General features: G+C 38.6%; 2 protein-coding genes across 5 annotated transcripts in view; both read right to left on the bottom strand.

The window, feature by feature from the left end:
* LOC142143593 (alpha-1,4-N-acetylglucosaminyltransferase-like) overlaps positions 1 to 13,067 on the bottom strand; it is a 70,899-nt gene that overhangs the window by 813 nt on the left and 57,019 nt on the right. The gene's annotated exons all lie outside the window — the stretch shown is intronic.
* LOC142143592 (alpha-1,4-N-acetylglucosaminyltransferase-like) overlaps positions 1 to 13,067 on the bottom strand; it is a 292,621-nt gene that overhangs the window by 261,584 nt on the left and 17,970 nt on the right. The gene's annotated exons all lie outside the window — the stretch shown is intronic.

The raw sequence follows: 13,067 nt of genomic DNA, 5'->3' as shown, positions 1-13,067 counted from the left end.
TGCGAGTAAAATGAAAATATAGATAATTTTCAGTCTTTAATAAAAAAAGGAAAATAGCAGACAGATAGTGGATACTGTTGTTAAGTAAACAGAGGGGGAAATAAAACTTATCCTACCAAATGAGACAATACATTTTTGTGTTTTTAATTGCTTTGTACTAACTGCTATGCATTATTTTGAACACTTCTCATTTCATTTCAGTGCATTAGATATGTGTCCCCCCAGCCCAGTGGTAGTCATCTTACCGATGAGTAGAATTCCGACAAAAGGGATGTACAGTCATGGTCAATAGTTTTGAGAATGACACAAATATTGGTTTTCACACAGTTTGCTGCTTCAGTGTTTTTAGCCCTTTTTGTCAGAGGTTGCTATGGTATACTGAAGTAAAATTACAAGCATGTCATTAGTGTCAAAGGCACTGCAGTTAAATCACAGCTATTGCAATAGCCTCTTTCATCCTGTTCAACCATCTCCAAGTGATTTTCTTAGAACAGAAAATAACTCCTATCCACATGATATCACTTCTAAAATGGCAGATGAGAACAGGGAATGGCTATATATATATAAGTATATATATATATGTAAGCTTCCGAGCAGGGCCTTCTTACCTCTACGTATATATGTATTACCCAGTAATATTTTATTACTGTTTGTTCCCAATTGTAAAGCGCTACGGAATCTGCTGGCGCTATATAAATAAATGTTGACGATGATGATGAGATTATGATATATATATAGATAGATAGATAGATAGATGTTTATATATATATATGTAAGATATCTAAAACTTGCGGGATCCGTCTTTTTACCATAAATTACTTGTTGCCTCATTTTTAAATCCGAAACTAAGTCATGTTCCGGCTCAACTCGGATCCCCAACATTAGATCGAATTTGTCGAATCCAAACCACTCTGTCACTCACCAGGCTCCTAGGTCCTGTTACTTAACCCTTTGCTGTCTTTCTAAGCTGTCCCTGTGGTCTGCAGGCTTTGCTGGTCTCAGATATTTCTGCAGAATGTTGACTAGTCTGTCTCCACTCCAGAGGTCCCTCCAAAACCAGTACATGGGTGCTGCCATCTTGGAATCAGTCACCTGCTCTCCCGCAGCCAATCAGAGTACTGCTTCAGCTCAGCTGACTGCAGCTTCCAATCAGGGGATAGCAGTCTCCACCCCAGGGATCCCTCTAAAACCAGTTTTTGCCACCTTGGATCTAATTACTTGATCCATCTCAGCCAGAGTGCTGCTTCAACCCAGCTGAACGCAGTCTCCTATCAGGTTACAACAGTTAGTATAAAAGGACTTTCTGCTGCCCATACCGGTTTCCTGTACAATGTTGATTCGTCAGACTCCAAGCTGGTTTTCAGCAGTCTGCAGTCTCCTCATTTATTCCTGCTTAGACATGCATTCTTGTTTCATCATTCCGGTTCTGTTCTGGTTCCAGCATTCTGATCGATCACTTCGGTTCCAGTCTGATTCAGCAATCCAGTTCCAGTCTGGTACAGCACTCCAGTTCGAGTCAGGTCCAGCACTCCAGTTCCAACCTGGTCTCCTCTACTTAATCTGATCCCTGTATTGCTATTCCTGACTTCTTGCCAGTCTCCGGTGCCATTCTTATTCAGTAGTCTCCTGAACTCTCAGCAACCACCATCTGCACCTGTTCTTTCCCTCTCATGCGAAGGAACATTATCAGGCCATCCAGCTTTGTTCACATAGCCACCAGTACAGCTCCAACGACACAATCCAGTCTGGGTACAGACAAATCCCTAGGCGTGATACAGCTAAATACTCCAATAGCTTTCAAAAAAGTAACATCAATAAGGTTTGATGTAAAGTCTGGGTCTTAAAAAGTAGTCATAGGTTTGTTCTTCATTTTTCAGGGAAAACCTCTTCTGAGGAGAATTAAAAGACTAGTGCACATGTTTTGGATAAAGTGGCTCATGTAGAGTCGATTGCATTTGTTCCCAAACATAGGCAGGAAATGACACACACAAGAAAAAGATACATCCAACTGTACAATACTAGCATTTGCTCTAGACGTACATCACGTATACAAGTATATATACTTAAGCACCACAATGACATACAGATAGCTTAGTGACTTGACAGTATAAGTATTAAATACTAAAGTTTCATTATACTATTTGTACACAATATAAAATAGTGAATGAAGTGTCATATACACAAGAGAGAAGTTCTGCATCCCATTGTTAGGCAACAGAGACACTAGGCAGCTTCCTGACACTCCCCCTGCCAATCAGCCGTCACCTAGGGGGTATTTATAGGAAGCTCTGGTACTACTAGGGTGCCAGAGTATTGGTGTCACTCCTACTCCTCTCTGAACATGACAGTGTACTAATGAATCAATGATATTTGTGAGATACATATAGTACTGTTATGAAAAATGTGAAATATATATGAGAAGCAACATGGGGAAAGGTTATGTTTGTACAGTAACAGCAGTGGTAACTAGTATTGTGAGTCAGTAAACTTACTACTGTGCATGATTTTAGTATTTGTAGTTAATACTGTAAGTAAAATGAGAGTCAATTCTGTACTTGGAGCATATGACCTATGGTGCTTGTGACAGCATGTGAGAGCATTTTTTTTTATATTGTGAGTTATGTTAGTAATGCAGATAATTTGAGTACTAGCATGTAAAGAAAGTTTACACAAAATTGTAATTGAATCTGGGAGACACATGCACATGATTAAGGTACATAACCACTCACACAAAGGTCAAAGGTAATTTTGGATAAAGCCAATATATAAATACATGGTTTCAATCATTGTTGCATTTATAATGAAAATTTCTTCTCTTTGTATTAGGAATATTATTGATTATCTATTTTGTATGAAAATGTACACCAGTAATGTTGAAATTTTCTAAAACAAATAGTGAGTAGAGAAATTGAAGGAAAGAGTTAGTCTTACAGGAGAAGAAATTATAGAACTGTATGAACAAATAAAACCTCATAATAATACAGTGTGATAATTGAGATAACTTTCAAATAGAAGAACTGTCAAAGGTATTTTTGGATGAAACAAAAATATTACCATGAAATATATTTACTTTGAATTATTTTATTTTATTTTGTTTGATGTGGTATTTGTGATGGCAATTAAATTTTCTGTGAGCTGAGGAGTGATTGACGTTAGCAGCACTGGAAGAGTTCATTCTAATTCTTTCCTAATCAGTATTGGAGGACAAATAAATTCCAAGCTTCTTAAAAACCCCAGGATGGACTTAGGACCTCAAAGGACAAACCCAATTGGAATTAGAGATGAGCGCACTCGGATTTCCTGAATCCAAGCCCACCCGAACGTTGCCGATCCGAGTCGGATCCGAGACAGATCCGGGTATTGGCGCCAAATGAAAACTTGAAAGCGAGGCTCCGAGTCATAATCCCGTTGTCGGACCTCGCGATACTCGGAACCTATAAATTCCCCGCTAGTCGCCGCCATCTTCACTCGGGCATTGATCAGGGTAGAGGGAGGGTGTATTAGGTGGTCCTCTGTTCTGGTAGATCTTGTGCTGTGCTGTTTAGTTCTGTGCTGTGCTGTGCTGTGCTGTGCTCTGCTGTGCTGTGCTGTGCTGTTCTGTGCTGTGCTGTGCTGTGTTCTGTTCTGCAGTATCAGTCCAGTGGTGCTGTGTGCTGTGCTCTGTCAATTTTGAGTTCAGTGGTGCTGCTGGGTCCTGTGTGCCGTGTCCTGTTCAGTCCAGTGGTCCTGTGTCCCGTGCTCTGTGCTTCTAAGGGCATAGTTATTTCCCCATTATTCCCAAGTGTTTAAAAAATTGAAAAAAAAGTTAATAAAAAAAATATACAAAAAACTAATTAAATTTTTTTTTAATTACAACTAAATTTGCCAAACCAATCCTGCAGTATAAGCCCATTGGTACTGCAATATTACCAAGTTCACACATTCAGCAGTAAAAGTCCACTCCTCTACGCAGTCCAGATACATTTATTGGTGCGAATCATACAAGTTCAGGGTTTTTAAATTATATTGTGGTGACCCACTCCTCTACGCAGTCCAGGTACATTTTTTGGTGCGATTAAGACCAGTTGATGGTTTTCTTATTATATTGTGGGGACCACTCCACTACGCAGTCCAGAAAGATACCTCGTTGCAACGTTTTGGACTAATAACTATATTGTGAGGTGTTCAGAATACACTGTAAATTAGTGGAAATGCTTGTTAATGAATGTTATTGAGGTTAATAATAGTGTAGGAGTGAAAATAAGCCCAAAAACTAGATTTTTGAACTTTTTATGCTTTTTTCAAAAAAAAATCCAAATTCAAAACCTTAAATCCGAACCAAAACCTTTCGACAGGTGTTTTGCGAAACAAATCCGAACCCAAAACATCGCGAAAATCCGAATACAAAACACAAAACACGAGACACCAAAAGTCGCCGGTGCACATCCCTAATTGGAATATGGCATTTCAATTGTATTACAATCTATCTTTTTTTTTTACTGTTAAAAGAACTGCTTGGTCTGTGGACGGGAAGAATTTCAGATTGAAATTTGGATGATAATATTATCACAGCGCAAGCTTTTCATTTTGTTAATAAAACTTTATATACTTATTTCTGAAAGTTTATTTTGCTGAAGTCATTTAATTATTGCCTTATCATGGGGTTATTGATGGAAAGTGAGAGTGAGTTCCATACATTAGGCCCATTGTCTGGGTCTTCCAAGTTACCGTATATACTCGTGTATAAGCCGAGTTTTTCAGCACACTTTTGTATGCTGAAAAAGGGCACTCGGCTTATACACGGGTGAACTTACCTTGTGTCCGGTCCCTCGGCTGTTAACTTCTGCATATGCGTTCCAACAACAGGAAGTTCGGCATTTGGAACGCAAACTTGCGCTCCAAATGCCGAACATCCTGTTGTTGGAACGCATATGCGTTCCACTGCGGGGTAAGTGAAATCTCTCTCTCTCTCTCTCTCTCTCTCTCTCTCTCTTTTTTTTTTTTTATTTACAGTGCAATTACATAATGAACAAACAATACAGCCACCATGTTATGTAGCACTTTACAGAAAATGTTCATTTATATCCCTACCCCTTATATACCCCTTTATTTAGGTTAGATTGTACCCAATGATTTTATAATTATTTATGAATGTTCCTTGTCATGTACTGTTATTTATGGTTTAGCTAAAAATGATTTCATAGATTGAACCTATCATTTTTATTTAGGTTTTTAAATTAGCGCTCTTTTCCGCCCTAGGCTTATACTCGAGTCAATAAGTTTTCCCAGTTTTATGTAGTAAAATTAGGTGCCTCGGCTTATATTCGGGTCGACTTATACTCGAGTATATACGGTACCAGTGATTCTACTGGTATTCAAGAGTTGCACCTGAGTGGTGCATGTAAAAGGCTGCAAGGCAGCTCAGTCAGTCTCTCAATGCCTGGGGACAGAGACTGCAGAGTCTCTGCGAGAGAAAGCCTGATATCTGCCTGTAAGTTACTGTGATAAAACTTATTTTTGATTAGTTTTAGTTTGTTAGTCAGAAGAGTTGTATAGCAGTGTGTTTATTTTGGAGTTTTCTTTCTTATGCTTACTGAATAAAATGCTGCAGAAAGTTGCACAAAACCTTTGGACTTGTGTGTAATCTCTCAGCTGCTATGAACACCATCTACCTTAGGAGATGGTACCAGGCCCCTATACCCAGTCTACAATATACATAAAATAAGTTTGTTTCTTTATTTGTTTGTTTTTTTGTTTGTTGGCGAATATCTTTCACAGCTCTCAAGGTAAAGCTGCCAAAACGTACATAGTTATTTAGTATTGAAAAAGTAAACTATTACCTCACATAGTGACAACGCGATAATGCGACAAAGCGACAGAGTGACAAATATTAAAACAATATTTTTTGGTTGTAGACAAATTGTTTGACTGCTGGAAGGAAACCTTGCAACAACACGACATAACGACAATGCGGCAAAGCCACAAATGTTATTTTCTACGCAGCATTTTTGGAAAATTTGCCAAATAATTTCCTAATATATATAAACTGCTACACATTACAAATTGGACTCCAGCAACTCCGGGTGACTCTGCTTATATGTATATTAGAGATGTGAGCACAATAAATGTTTTAAAAAATCTTTACAGTGCATACATCATTGACAGTCATGCTGCAAGACAGAACAAGAGGTCATTAAACGTTGGCTGTACCCATAATAAAAAGTTGAAAGACTATAGATGCAATAAACTTTGAATGTTAGAGGGCATCAATAATTGACAGTGAAGTTACAAGACCTGAAGAAGAGGTCATTAAAGGTGGGCTTCATCCATAATAAAATGGTTGAAAGACTATGCACACAATAAATTTTGAACTTCAGTGGGAATCCATAATTGATAATCATGATACAAGAGAGAAGAAAGGGTCATTGAAATTGGGCTGCACCCAGGAGCAGGCTGGGTCGGGGGGTAGGGAGGTGTCTGCCCCCCGGGCCGGTCCCATAGTGGACTAACTTAGGCTGGGTCACTGGGCCACTTGCATTTTTTTTCCTTTAAAATAGGCTGCTGAGTCGAGTCTTGCCCCTCGGGCTAAAGTTTGCAAGCTCTCCCCTGCACCCATAATAAAAAGTTAAAAGACTAGGCAGACAATAAATTTTAAACATTAGAAGGTGTCCATAATTGAAAGTGAAGCTACAAGACAGAAGAATAGGTCATTGAACGTGGACTGCACCCATAATAAAAAGTTGAAAGACTATAGATGCAATAAACTTTGAATGTTAGAGTGCATCCATAATTGACAGTGAAGCTACAAGACAGAAGAAGGGGTCAATCAAGTGACAGCAGCATCATTAGACATTTAGACAAGTAGAAAGATGCAGGTGGACTGCACCCAGAATAAAAAAGTTGAACAACTATGTACACAATACATTTTGGACATTAGAGGGCATCCATCATTAACAGTCATGCTACAAGACAGAATAAAGGGTCATTGACGGTGAGCTGCACCCATAATAAAAAGTTGTAAGACTATTCACACAAAAAAGTTGAACATTAGAGGGCATCCATTATTAATAGTGAAGCTAGACAACCTGAAGAAGAGTTCATTGAAGATGGACTGCACCCATAAAAATAAAGTTGAAAGACTATGCACACAATAAATTTTGAATTCCAGAGGGTATCCATAATTGATAATCACACTACAAAACCTGAAGAAGAGATTATTAAACTGACAGCAACATAATTAGACATTTAGATAGATGAAGGTGGGCTTTCCCATTATAAAAAAGTTGAAAGACTACTCATACAATTCAATTTGAATGTTGGATGACATCCATCATTGTCAGTGAAGCAACAGTAAGATGCAGAGGTCATTATATACACAGCATGACATTGAGATGGAGTTTATGCAGATTTAGTTGCCCCAAAGCATTTGCCTTAACAATACAAATGGAACTCCATATTCTGAGAATTTAAGTGGACAGAATTTGGCACTGGCAAAGAATACATGTGTAGGTGGAGATATGGTAGCTGACGTTATACACATGTGATGGAGTTAGAAAATCGTATAGACTGGATAAGTATTTTTGGAATCAAATTGACGAAAACAAATGCAATGATGGCAGAGTTACAAAATCCTTTATTAAGACGAGTGAGAGAGCCCATTGGCACGAGGATCTCTCCTAATATGAAAATTACTGTTATAAACTCTCATTATGTGTGTGGACAGTCCGCTGTCTCAACTATTTATTTAGTTGGAGAAATGCATTCATCCATGGGAATCAAAGAAGATCTACATAAAAATTTTCAAAGAACAGATCATGGCTCAGATATGCAGATTGCACCAGCTAATTTACAGGATTGCAAACCATTCATTGGATATAATCCTAAACCATTTTCTATTTGTATCTTAGGAAAGGGAAGTTTTTTATGGCAGTACTATTTTTAGGAGAAGCTGAAGAGTAGGACATCCGCTTCTAAACCGACAGCTTGCTCACAAGGAGCTGTTTGCATCTGTGAAGGTTTGTGTAAGTTGGAAAGAAAGACATTACATATGTCTTCCTTTTCTCCACATATCCATAGTTAAGTGAACAGTCTATACAGTGGCATTTTCTAGGGACTGAATGACTTTTTGTTTAACCTTTTTGGTACAGCAGTGGAATTGCTGTTCAGGAGAAATAGAATTGATAATTTGGTAGCATAGACATATGACCTCAACTACGGACAGCGTCATCAGTAGACATTTAATAAATGATGATAGACAAAGGCCATAATGTAAACTAGTGCAAGATTGAATTTTCCTTGGGTCTACCCACCCATAGGTTAAAAAGGACATGCATATAGTTAAACAAACCAACTGTCACAATTTGCCTCTATCTGCAGTGTCGCATCTCCTCTGTGAATGTGGCCTTGCCTATGCCAGATCCTGCTGCAAGGAGTTAAGATCTCATCATTGAATTTGGATCCTGATCACCTGTGTCTGGCCTTCATTAGACTGCATTTTCCAGCAAACTGTGCTAGTTTATTAACTGTTACTGCTGCTGATCTCTCTTAGAAACTCCTGTGATCTGGTTCTAATTTGTCTCCTGGTATCTGACTCCTGTCTCCTCATATGGCACCCTTTCCTGTGACCCTGACTCTGGCTTCGTTTGACTTACTCCCTGGTACTGTTGTGGATCTTCCGGCTTCTGACTCTGGCTTAGATAGAAGTTAGTACTATAGGAAGGCGCTCCAGTTCCATATGAGGGAAATGATAATTTAAAACACAATCTTTATTAAGTATCAATTAAAATATAAGGTATTGGGACAAAAATCCTAGGCCATTTTATATATTTATTTCTACAATGTTGAAATATTGCTATAATATATAAAGAAGTGATAAAATAGAAAGAAATGAGGAAATTAAAATGATTTTTCTTCAACCCCTAGGTGGAGCCAGCTTAACAGGGTTTAACCATAACAATTATTTCTTTTGATGACAGTATTATTATGCTAATAAAGTGTTGAAATGGTTTAGTATTTCTGTGTATTATTTATTTCTTTGCCACACATTCATATATTCCTTTATGGATTTAAAACACTTTTCTATATCATGGCAATATAAAAAGAGCCTATTATCCATTACTGCCTATTCATAGATGTTTCAACTATTAAACCCATATTATGTGAGCATCCCAAGAACACATATATTTATATCTTGCCCAGCTGAATTATCCACAAATGCTCTCCTACATAGGGCTCTGCTAGCCAGTTTTTTACATACTGTTGGAAAAAAAGTGCTATTTACGTGAAACACCACATTAGTATAATGACTATTATACTATTATATGCAGGTTGTGAATTAATAGTAATTTATTCTGAAATAACTTATTTTCTTAATTATCCCAATATATTTTTAAAACTTATATATATCTTATTAAGTTGGTCATTCAGAGGGAGCTCAATCAAGCTTCCTCTGAATGACCAACTTAATAAGATATATATATGGTCAGCCTCATTACTCTGACATCCTCTGAGTCTCCCATTGTATTATACCAATGAGTCCTTCTCAGGGTATGTCATCTAATAGTTAATAACAGGCCAGTACTTGCGCCCTAGTCTGTTAGTATAAAGTTGTTAAGACGTTAATCGTCTATTGTAACTTTGTTTCAATTTGAATCATTCTTAGCCGCCTTATAGAAATATAATGTTATTCTGTGTTACGTATCGGAGCTCTGCAGTACTGCCGCTCACTGGCCCCCTTCAGAGTTGTGACCATAGAGATGACGTCATTTACCTGAAGTACGTTTCATCAATTACAGCTTCATCAAGAGAAACAGATCCTAAGCAACGGTGTTGCCTTTATATATGTAGCAACCAATCAGGCGACTTTTAACAAGATTGAAAGTTCCAACCGCTAATCACGATCTTAGTTTGGATCAGTCAACACCTAGATTGATAGGTGTAATAGCCTATCAAAAAGTCCATATTGCATTTTCAGATTCTCTAATAGAAATACACAAAATATTTACATAGGGAAATTGATATTTCTAAATTACATCATCTCCCTCATTTAGATCTCTTGATTGTTATGATTATTTGAGTCAATATGTTACCTGACAGATATATCTAATACTAATTATTCCAGGTAGGTATATATTCCATTTCTTAATCATTTGATTAATATAATTTAAACATAAAAAGATACACTGCTCCACAATTTTATCAAATATCCAAAATTATATGTTATATAGTAAAGGGTGCCATATATAAAAATATGTATAATGTTAAATTACCATAGTGCCACAATAAATATTAGATTATTACAATTATCCTATGACTATATGAAAAGTGCATATATAAATGAAACAGCCATGTGCTTGGTATGGCTACATAAAGTGCATACATAAATAAATATAAAGGGAAAGATGAGTTAAGTCCTAACTGTGAGAATCTAGCTCCTTTTGTGTTTTCTGACCCTGGCTTCCCTGACCTTTCTCCTGTCTGATTCTTCTGTGGTATTTAGTATCTTCTGCTTCCTCAGCTAAACCTGGTAATCCTGGTATCCTGTACTCGCAATTCTCCAATCATGGTTGGTATCTAGTGTCTCCTCTCATCTCAGCTAAACCTGAAAATCCTGGTACTCTGTACCTGCAATTATCCAATTGTTCCTGATATTCAGTCTCTCCTGCATGCTCAGCTAAACATGATAATCCTGCTATCTGTATTTACCAATCTCCAATTGTGCCTGATATCCAGTGTCTCCTGCTTCCTCAGCTAAACCTGGTAATACTGAGATCCTGTTCCTGCTGTTTCTATGGAGCAGTGCTAGTTTTTTTTACCATTGACTGCATGTAGTTTATACCTGTCACGGTTCAAATACAAATGCATCTCAGGAGCCAGGAATGAAGTGAAAACACACAAAGTTTATTGCTGTATATACAGGAACATGCAGGAATAAATAACGGGTAGATGGCTGATAAAGGTAAGTGGTAATATGGAGAGATCCAGGCAGCATGAAACCATAAGCACAGCAAGGGAAAGGAATAACAGGATGGGACAACAATAACCAGCAATGTGTGCTGGGAGTGACAGCAGTATGCACTGCAAGGGGCTTGCAGGCAGATCCTGACAATACCTGTTTGACCTGTGTTCAAAATTAATAAGACACTCTTTTGTAATTTAAGTTCTTGATTTGTTTGGGACCACACAAAAGCCAACCTCTTGATTGCTGGTTGTTGATCTCGAGAATATATAAGGATTTTAACAATTTATATATGGGCATTTGGCTAACAGTGGTTGTTTTCATCACATTCATCATCATCCTCATCACAGATGTCAACATCATCATCACACAATATTAGGTGCTGTCCCGCACTCCTATCTGGTGCCGGGATGGACGCCTTCTCATTAAATTATACGCAAAACTTATAGCTAACCGTTTAAAGCCCAGCCTGCCGGGAATAGTCCACTCTGACCAAGTGGGATTCATTCCTGGTCGTGAAGCAAGAGATAACACAACTAAGATTATCAACCTGGTCCATTCGGCAGTGAGCTCTAATACACCCTCTATGTTGTTATCCACGGATGCCGAAAAGGCCTTTGACCGAATTGACTGGTCATTTCTCGGCTGCATGTTGTCCCATATGGGCCTAGGACCAATTGATCTTCATCGGATTTTAGCTCTCTACCGTACCCCTACGGCTCGTATAAAAATTAACGGGTCTCTCTCGGATCCAGTCTTGATTGGAAATGGCACTAGACAGGGGTGTCCACTCTCACCATTGATTTTTGTATTTTGTATGGAAGCCCTGGCTAGGGCCATTAGAGCCAACCCTGGTATTTCAGGAGTGGTAGTGGGTAAAGTGGAATATAAATTAGCGCTTTTTGCAGATGATCTCCTAGCTGTGGTTACCAACCCAATCATTTCAATTCCCAATCTGGTTAAAGAATTCCAATGATTTGGTTCTCTATCCAATTTCAAAATCAATTATTCAAAATCGGTGGCTTTGAACTTATCTTTAGCTCCTCGTGTGGTTGAAGGGCTCCAGCAGGCTTTTGCATTCCAGTGGCACCCATCACATATCAAATATCTGGGTATACTTATTTCTAAAGATCTGACGCAACTGTTCGACCTTAACTTTAGTCCTCTCATGGCTAAACTTCGTAAGGATCTGGGAGAGTGGCATAACAAGGCCTTTTCCTGGATAGGTCGTATCAATATTATTAAAATGAACATTCTCCCACGTATCCTTTACCTCCTCCAGACTCTTCCAATTCACATACCAAATAAATGGTTTAATGACCTACAGAAATTGCTGAGAGACTTTGTTTGGAGGGGAAGAGGCCCCGTTTCAAACATGACATTTTATATCGACGTAAACACATAGGGGGACTCCAACTTCCACACTTCCCCTCATACCATAATGCGGTGATGCTGGGAAGGATCCTGGAGTGGTCAAATGCTAATAGTGAGAAGCAGTGGATCGTTATTGAAGGATCATACCTTCCTTCCTCACCTCTATTTACTCCATGGTTAAGCAAACTACCTATCATCAGACACCCCATAATTGGTCCTACCATTTTAGTATGGTCCAGACTTCGGATCCTTCCACACCTCTCCTCTATTATTTTACCACTGACCCCCTTATTTGATAATCCTCTTTTCCCCCCAGGCATACAAACTGGCCCCTTTAAGACATGGGTGCGTGCTGGGATTACACGTGTCGGCCAGCTGATAAATTCCACCGGTGTGTCCTCCTTTATTGAGATCCAGTCCAAGTGGGAGCTTCCGGGATTGGAGATTTGGAGATACCTCCAGATCAAGCACTTCCTGACCTCGGGATTACCTTGTAATGATATAACTAGAGCCCTCACAGCGTTTGAAACATGGTGTCTAGCAGATGGCTGTCTTACCCACCTGCTCTCCAAAATCTACAAACTACTTTTTAGCTCCTTACCCAAATTTACCACTGCTTGGCAGCAAGATCTGGGAGAGCAGGTCCGTGAAGCAGACTGGTTAGCCATTTTTGAGACCACACATGCTTGTTCTGCTAGTGTCTCTATAATAGAAACTAATTACAAGGTTCTAACAAGATGGTATAGGTGCCCAGCCC

Source organism: Mixophyes fleayi, chromosome 3 (assembly GCF_038048845.1).
Source record: "Mixophyes fleayi isolate aMixFle1 chromosome 3, aMixFle1.hap1, whole genome shotgun sequence".
NCBI classification, from domain to species: Eukaryota; Metazoa; Chordata; class Amphibia; order Anura; family Limnodynastidae; genus Mixophyes; species Mixophyes fleayi.
The sequence above is the reverse complement of the archived record's forward strand: the minus strand, read 5'-3'. Positions and strand labels throughout refer to the sequence as shown.